Here is an 8,510-nt window from a genome sequence, read left to right as displayed (position 1 = left end):
TTTATCACACAGGATAAAATAGAGTCTGAATAATGATATTAGTACATCTTAGCCCTTGGTCTTCAAAAAATAATAAGGTTAGCTAAAATCTATTGAGTGCCCAGGAATATAGAGCTCAGCATGCATTAATCCATTTAATCTTCACAATAACCCTGGAATATAGGTACTACTATTTTTCCATATTACAGATGAAAAAAACTGAGACATAGTAAATTGTCTAGATTATATTAACTCTAAGCAGACTGGCTCCAGCACTGCACTTTTTACTATTACACTGTACAGTCTCTCAACAAAGATGGTCATTGCCATTGAAATCCAAATTTACATAAGAACTATAACATTGTCTTTTTATTGAGAAACCTGGGCTTGCTTCTATCACACTCAGATCTTCATTTGATCTCTAGATTGTACTTTCTTTTTTTTTTTTTAATTTTTTTTTTAACGTTTATTTATTTTTGAGACAGAGAGAGACACAGCATGAATGGGGGAGGGGCAGAGAGAGAGGGAGACACAGAATCGGAAGCAGGCTCCAGGCTCTGAGCCATCAGCCCAGAGCCCGACGCGGGGCTTGAACTCACGGACCGCGAGATCGTGACCTGAGCTGAAGTCGGACGCTTAACCGACTGAGCCACCCAGGCGCCCCTAGATTGTACTTTCTAAGTATGCAGTATGTATTTGGCAGTTAAATTAGAATGCACACCAGGGACGCCTGGGTGGCTCAGTCGGTTGAGCGCCTGACTTAGGCTCAGGTCATGATCTTACAGGTCATGAGTTCGAGCCCCGTGTCAGGCTCTGTGCTGACAGCTCAGAGCCTGGAGCCTGCTTCTGCTTCTGTGTCTCCCTTTCTCTCTGCCCCTAACCCACTCGCATTCTGTCTCTGTCTCTCTCAAAAATAAATAAACATTAGAAAAAAAAATTTAAATGCACACCGGACATGACACCAAAAGCACAGGCAACAAAAGCAAAACAGACAAGTGAGACTACATAAAGCTAAACAAACTTCTGTACAGTAAAGAATCTGCAGAGGGAAAGGCAGCCTATAAACTGGGGAAAAGTATTTGCAAACCATATGTAGGTTAAGGCATTAATATCCAAAATATATAAGGCACTCTTAAAACCCGTAGCAAAAGAACAACAGCAACAACAAGAAAACAAATAATCCAATCAAAAAAATGGGCAAAATAGATATTTCTCCAAAGAAGACATACAAATGGCCAACAGGAATATGAAAAGATATTCAGCATTAATAAACAACAGGTGAGTGCAAATCAAAACCACAATGAGATATAACCTCACTTCTTTAGACTGGCTATTCTAAAAAAAAAAAAAATACAAGTATTGGAGATGATGTGGAGAAGTTGGGAAAGCAAAAAAGTTCAGCCACTATGGAAAACCGTATGGACGTTTCTCAAGAAGTTAAAAATACAACTATTTCATGATCCAGCAATTCCATTTCTAGATATATATTCAGAAGAATTCAAATCTGCACTCAATGTTCATTTTACCATTATTTACAACGTCCGATCTATGGAAATAACTTGAATGTTTATTGATGGATAAAAGGATAAGGAAAATGTGGTATATACATACAATGGAATACTATTCAGCCTTAAAAAGGAAGGCAATCCTACCATATGTAACAACATGGTAGAATCTGGAGAACATTATGCTAAGTGAAATATGCCAGTCACCAAAAGACAGATATTGCATGATTCCATTTGTGTGAGGTATCTAAAATAGTTAAACTCATAGAAACAGAGAGTAGAATGGTGGTTTCCAGGATCTGGGGGAGAGGGGAAAAGGGAGGAGTTGCTGAACAAATGGTACAAAGGTTTAGTTATGCAAAATGAGTAAGTTCTAGAGATCTATTGTACAACATTGCGCTTATAGTTTACAATATTTTATTGTACACTTTAAAATGTGTGAAGAAAATAGATCTCATGTTCAATGTTCTTCGTATAATAACAAAAAAAAAAGAGGAGCTGTCATTACACATTGTATAATTAGATCATTCCATTTACTCAAGCTTTATATCTCATCCTTCAATGTTCAATAATCTGTTAAGTAACAGTAGGCAAATTCTCTTATCTCAGTCTTCCTTTGTTTAACTCGTTGTTATACTTTATAAAGAAGCTCAGAATAAAAACAATAATAAAAAAAAAAAATTAAGTTAAAGCCCACAGGTGAATCAGGAGAAATTATGAAATCAGCATTTAGTCAACCCTTAAAAGCCTGTCTCAAGTGTCACCTCCTCTGCAAAGTATTCTCTAGATTCCAAGGCTGGATGAATTTCTCCTTCCTCCCTGTTCTTATAGCTATGTGGCTGTGGGCTATGTTAGCATTTATTACACTAAATATTACATTTCTAACTCCACATAAGAGGAAATGTATCATAACCAGCCTTGTATCCCAGAGCATAGCATACCTGGCATATAGTAGGTGCTTAATACATATTTGATTGCTGAAGGAATGAACTTTTAGGGGTGCTTGGAAACGGTGTTATTTTGTATATAAAGTATCACCCTTAAATTGATGGAGTAGCAACTGAAATTGACAAATACATTAAGATTAGGCATTGGATGGTTGCAAATTAGCAGTCTGCTGTGATAGTCCTTGCTTTTACTAAGCACAAATTCTTTCAGAAAAACTCACAAGGAATTTTTGAAGTCATTGACGTAATTCTTTCAATATGGGGGTTCTTGCAAACCCCACCCCTACCAATAACTTTGAGTATCTATTAATTTGTTTCTCATTTTAATTTCTACAATACTTGACAGATTAAAGCATTGTATAATTCTATTCCATGCAGCAATTTAAATATTTGTATTAATGCTTTTTAAAAGCTTATTTACTTATTTTTAATTCCAGTATATTTAGCATACAGTGTTATATTAGTTTCTGGTATATGATATAGTGGTTCAACAATTCTATACATTACTCAGTGCTCATCATGATGAGTATACCCTTAATCCCCTTCACCTATTTCCACCCATCCCCCATCAATCTCCTCTCTGGGAACCATCATTTTTGTTCTCCATATTTACGAGTCTGGTTGTTTGTCTATTTTTCTTTGTTTTGTTTCTTAAATTCCACATATGAGTGAAATCATATGGTATTTGTTGTTTTTTTTCTGGCTGATTTATTTCACTTATCATTATACCCTGTAGATCCATCCATGTTGTTGCAAACGGCAAGATTTCATTCTTTTACAGCTGAGTAATATTCCCTTGTATATATACCATATCTTCTTTTTCCATACATCTATGGATGGACACTTGGGTTGTTTCTATATCTTGTCTATTGTAAATAAGGCTGCAATTTGAGTTCTGGATATTTCCTTAGACCATTCTACCAAATGCCTTTGAGAGAATTACTGGGCCCGTACATCTGCTACCATGCACAGCCCCTGACTGATCTTTTGAACTAACATTCCTCTTCCCTGCAGCTTCTGAAATCTCAACACATTTCTCAATCCAGTCATTACTAAATAACCAGATGAGCCTACACAGTATATCTGACGACCAAGATTTATCTTCCCCATACCATTGGTCTGCCTTCCAAGCCATGTTATCCCAATCATTGCCCCTCACTCTCACTCTGTCATGCATTCCTGAACAACCTAACAAACCTGAATCTGAAAAACTACAACAGTTATGAAGGTTTTCCTTGGTCTCAGGCCTTGAAGTTTCCCCTGCCCTTGGAGTTCTTGTACATCTCAAGGCTTCGGTCTCTTGCCTGACATCTAAGCCACTTGCATTCCTCTCTTCATGAATATTTTTTCCCATGACATGGCATTGACAATATTTGGTTCTTCACCTCAAGCCACCAAAGTCTTACACACTGGAGTTCAGTAAGTACAATTTCCTGTGCTTCTGAATCTTCAGGGGGAAAAAAGAAAAAAAAAAACCCTCTGTGAATGCTCAGAAGACTCCTGTGAAACATGAACAAAATATCTGGGAAAGAATTCTGAGGTCCTACTGAGGTCCTACTGAGGTCCTACTGTTCACTCTCTTCGTTACCATTTTACCATGGTGAGTGCCAAATTTGTTCATGGTCCTGATAGGGGTTGGGTCCTCAAGAAGTAACATATTCTCAAAACATATTTGATGATGAGAAATACCTAAAAGATGTGATAATTTGTATCTAAGATGTATAATATCCCCAATTGCAACTCTCCATTCTTTCATTCATGTCTAAGTAGTGCAAATACAACTTACTATATATACAGCCTGAGATTCAAGAAACAGCCACATTTGTTTATGGGCATAAATTAATGTAAAATGAGTCATTTCAGGTCTATAACAACACTACTTGACTCTTCTTTCCCAGTGCAGCTTTTCACTGAGAAACTGTTGTTCCATTATCCCATGTGATTAAGACTGAGAGTGTCAAAATGTTCAAGTGGTCTAAGACATCAGACTCAAGCTCTGCTTCCCATGTGATTAAGACATGAGTCATCTTCTGTTCATCATAACTGGCCCACAAAGCAGGCAGTCAGTGTTCTTCCCAGATGCTTCCTATATACGGGTGCAGAGAATGAAGTTTCTCTAATTTGAAATGGAAAGCTGTACCAGCTACATAAGACCCAAGCTGATGACTATAATTCCCACAGAAAGATAAATTCTTGATGGCATTATCAGAGCTATCTAAATCCATGTATACCCAACACATTCTATCCCTGACCTTGTCAATCACATTGGTCAATAGAATTTTTTTTTGCTTAAAATAGCTTAAAATGGGTTTTTGTCACCAGAAGAAATCTGACTAATATATACATATATATGAAATATACATTATTCATATGACCTATGATCTCCTTAACATTTGAGAATCTCAAACTGTACATTAAAATATGCTTACTAGAGCTGCCACTATATTCCAACTTGCTATACCTAAATTACTCCCTTGAGTTCCTACCACCCAGGACCTAAGCATGGGCTAAGAGGTAAAAGCAAGAACCACCTTAATTAATTCCTCCTCTGGTTTGGTGCCTCCATAAGCCTCTTGAATAAAGTCTTCCTTCCTCTTTTATATCATCCTAAAGCCATTAACATCCTTACCACTAACTTGGCATGTATGGTCCTACTTTATATTTATATTTATATTTATATATTTATATTTATTTATAATGTCTTTCTCCTTGACTAAATTATAAGATTCTGAAGGACAAGGACTCTGTTTAACACTACCTTGAGTCCCCCAAAGCCCATAGATGAAGGTCTGTCTCAAAATTGGTTTCTTGGGATTTTTAAAACTGCCACATAAAATATTAATTTTCCATAGAAAATTGCTTTAGTTATTTATTGTGATTCTGGAAGTTTCATTAGAGGCAGCAACTGCAAAGTGATTACTAAAACAGATTCTGAGTGAAAAATAGTTTGCTGCTATTGATGTGGGCTCAAGCTTACAATTCTGTAGACTCAGCTTCTTCCAACTAAGCACTCTTACTAGTTAAATATTCTGGGCAATTGTTCATTTATTTACTTAGTGCCATACAGCTAGAATAACGTTGGGGAATCAAACACTCTGAAGAATGGCTTAAAGTTAACCTGAAATCTCTCCATGCTTTACTGTCACCATTAAAACCTTTTCTGAAATGTCTAAAGTTCCACCTTATAAAGACAAAACATAACTTTTATTTGGTAGAAAATACCAGAGTGTCTTAAGATTATCATTTGGAACATCAAATCTTTTTGTCATTTAGAAATAGAACGTATAGATGGTGCGCCCACATCTCTATCAGAATATTTATTTTTATCTTAATTAAATTCCTGATAGGGGGGCACCTGGGTGGCTCAGTCGGTTGAGCTTCCGACTTCGGCTCAGGTCATGATCTCACCGTCCCTGAGTTCGAGCCCCGCCGTCAGACTCTGTGCTGACAGCTCAGAGCCTGGAGCCTGCTTCGGATTCTGTGACTCCCTCTCTCTCTAACCCTCCCCCGCTCATGCTCTGTCTCTCTCTGTCTCAAAAATAAAATAAAACATTAAAAAAAATTTAAAAAAAATAAATAAATTCCTGATAGGGTTGTTATATTTGAACTTGTTTCTCTCATCTAGAAATGGAGTGCAGGGAAAAACAATCAAATCAACTGAAGGATTTGCAGATCTACTATACTGTGTTTGGATGGAGTAAATATTCATACATGAATGAGGTCTTATTTTATATACTGTAATAAGTGTATGATCTCTTGTAACCCCTCAGTTAGCCAGAGTTGACACACGAGATACAGATTCTATTATGCTACAAACACATTGTGGATATATAAATTTTCCAACACACAAGAAACAGTAGAATTCTCTCGAGACTTAATTTGGTCAGTTTCTATTTGTTATAGTGGGAGGAAGAAGAGACTTAGGGGGTACATTTACTTTGCATTAGAAAGAAGTTTGGAAAAGAATACTACAAAGAGAGCAGCAGAGGAGAGTCTACCCACAAATTTGTGAACAGTGGAAAACAGAAAAAAGGCTAAGTTTTAAACTGATAGTGAGGAGAGCAGAGAAGCAACTTAACTCACACTGCAGAATCCCCAAAGATTCAAGAACTACTGGCACTAGATATCTCTAGAGATGGTATGAAGGTGAGGTTAAAATCAGGATCATTGGTTCCAATTCTGATTAAGAAAAAATTTACCTCCAAGATCCCCTCTCCCTCTTGGGAGAAGATGTAACTTTATTTTCTGAAGAAGGTAAAATAGAGAGTCCAGCTGGGGGACCCTGAACACAGTTGACAGTGGGTGTCCTAACCTGGAAAAAAAAAAAAAGCAGACATGTAAAAGACTGCATTTTAAATGTGATTTTCAGCCTTTTGCCCCATTTGGATTCCTGAGTAGTGGCAGCTTGTCATATACCCTCCAGGTCAAAGATTGTAAGAGTTTTCTCTCAGGAATCTGACTGGACAAAAAGAAAGTCTTCAAGATAATAACATTGGAAGCTCTTTAATTAAATGTCTCACAGGAGGGGTCCGGAAGATGGCGGCGTAGGAGGACGCGGGGCTCACAGCGCGTCCTGCCGATCACTTAGATTCCACCTACACCTGCCTAAAGAACCCAGAAAACCGCCAGAGGATTAGCAGAAGGGAGTCTCCGGAGTCAAGCGCAGACGAGAGGCCCACGGAAGAGGGTAGGAAGGGCGGCGAGGCGGTGCGCGCTCCACGGACTGGCGGGAGGGAGCCGGGGCGGAGGGGCGGCTCGCCGGCCAAGCAGAGCCCCCGAGTCTGGCTGGCAAAAGCGGAGGGGCCGGACGGACTGTGTTCCGACAGCAAGCGCGACTTAGCGTCTGGGAGGTCATAAGTGAACAGCTCTGCTCGGAAAGCGGGAAGGCTGGAGGACAAAGGGAGGGAGAGCTGCTGAGCCCCCGGACGGCAGAGCTCAGCTTGGCGGGGAACAAAGGCGCCAGCGCCATCTCCCCCGCCCATCCCCCAGCCAAAATCCCAAAGGGAACCAGTTCCTGCCAGGGAACTTGCTCGCTCCGCGCAAACACCCAACTCTGTGCTTCTGCGGAGCCAAACCGCCGGCAGCGGATCTGACTCCCTCCCGCTGCCACAGGGCTCCTCCTGAAGTGGATCACCTAAGGAGAAGCGAGCTAAGCCTGCCCCTCCAGCCCCCGTGCACCTTGCCTACCCACCCCAGCTAATACGCCAGATCCCCAGCAACACAAGCCTGGCAGTGTGCAAGTAGCCCAGACGGGACACGCCACCCCACAGTGAATCCCGCCCCTAGGAGAGGGGAAGAGAAGGCACACACCAGTCTGACTGTGGCCCCAGCAGTGGGCTGGGGGCAGACATCGGGTCGGACTGCGGCCCCGCCCACTAACTCCAGTTATACACCACAGCACAGGGGAAGTGCCCTGCAGGTCCTCACCACGCCAGGGACTCTCCAAAATGACCAAACGGAAGAATTCCCCTCAGAAGAATCTCCAGGAAATAACAACAGCTAATGAACTGATCAAAAAGGATTTAAATAATATAACAGAAAGTGAATTTAGAATAATAGTCATAAAATTAATCGCTGGGCTTGAAAACAGTATACAGGACAGCAGAGAATCTCTTGCCACAAAGATCGAGGGACTAAGGAACAGTCACGAGGAGTTGAAAAACGCTTTAAACGAATTGCAAAACAAAATGGAATCCACGATGGCTCGGCTTGAAGAGGCAGAGGAGAGAATAGGTGAACTAGAAGATAAAGTTATGGAGAAAGAGGAAGCTGAAAGAAAGAGAGATAAAAAAATCCAGGAGTATGAGGGGAAAATTAGAGAACTAAGTGATACACTAAAAAAAAATAATATACGCATAATTGGTATCCCAGAGGAGGAAGAGAGAGGGAAGGGTGCTGAAGGGGTACTTGAACAAATTATAGCTGAGAACTTCCCTGAACTGGGGAAGGAAAAAGGCATTGAAATCCAAGAGGCACAGAGAACTCCCTTCAGACGTAACTTGAATCGATCTTCTGCACGACATATCATAGTGAAACTGGCAAAATACAAGGATAAAGAGAAAATTCTGAAAGCAGCAAG

At 40.0% G+C, this 8,510-nt stretch overlaps 1 non-coding gene across 1 annotated transcript; it reads left to right on the top strand.

The window, feature by feature from the left end:
• Window positions 1–707: 707 nt before the first annotated feature.
• On the top strand, window positions 708–792 carry TRNAL-UAG (transfer RNA leucine (anticodon UAG)). The gene has a single exon. It is a non-coding gene; the product is annotated as a tRNA-Leu (tRNA).
• Window positions 793–8,510: the final 7,718 nt, after the last annotated feature.

The sequence above is a fragment of the Panthera onca genome, chromosome C1 (assembly GCF_046562875.1).
Source record: "Panthera onca isolate mPanOnc1 chromosome C1, mPanOnc1 haplotype 2, whole genome shotgun sequence".
NCBI classification, from domain to species: Eukaryota; Metazoa; Chordata; class Mammalia; order Carnivora; family Felidae; genus Panthera; species Panthera onca.
Note: the sequence above shows the minus strand (reverse complement) of the source record. Positions and strands in the feature narration are given on the sequence as shown.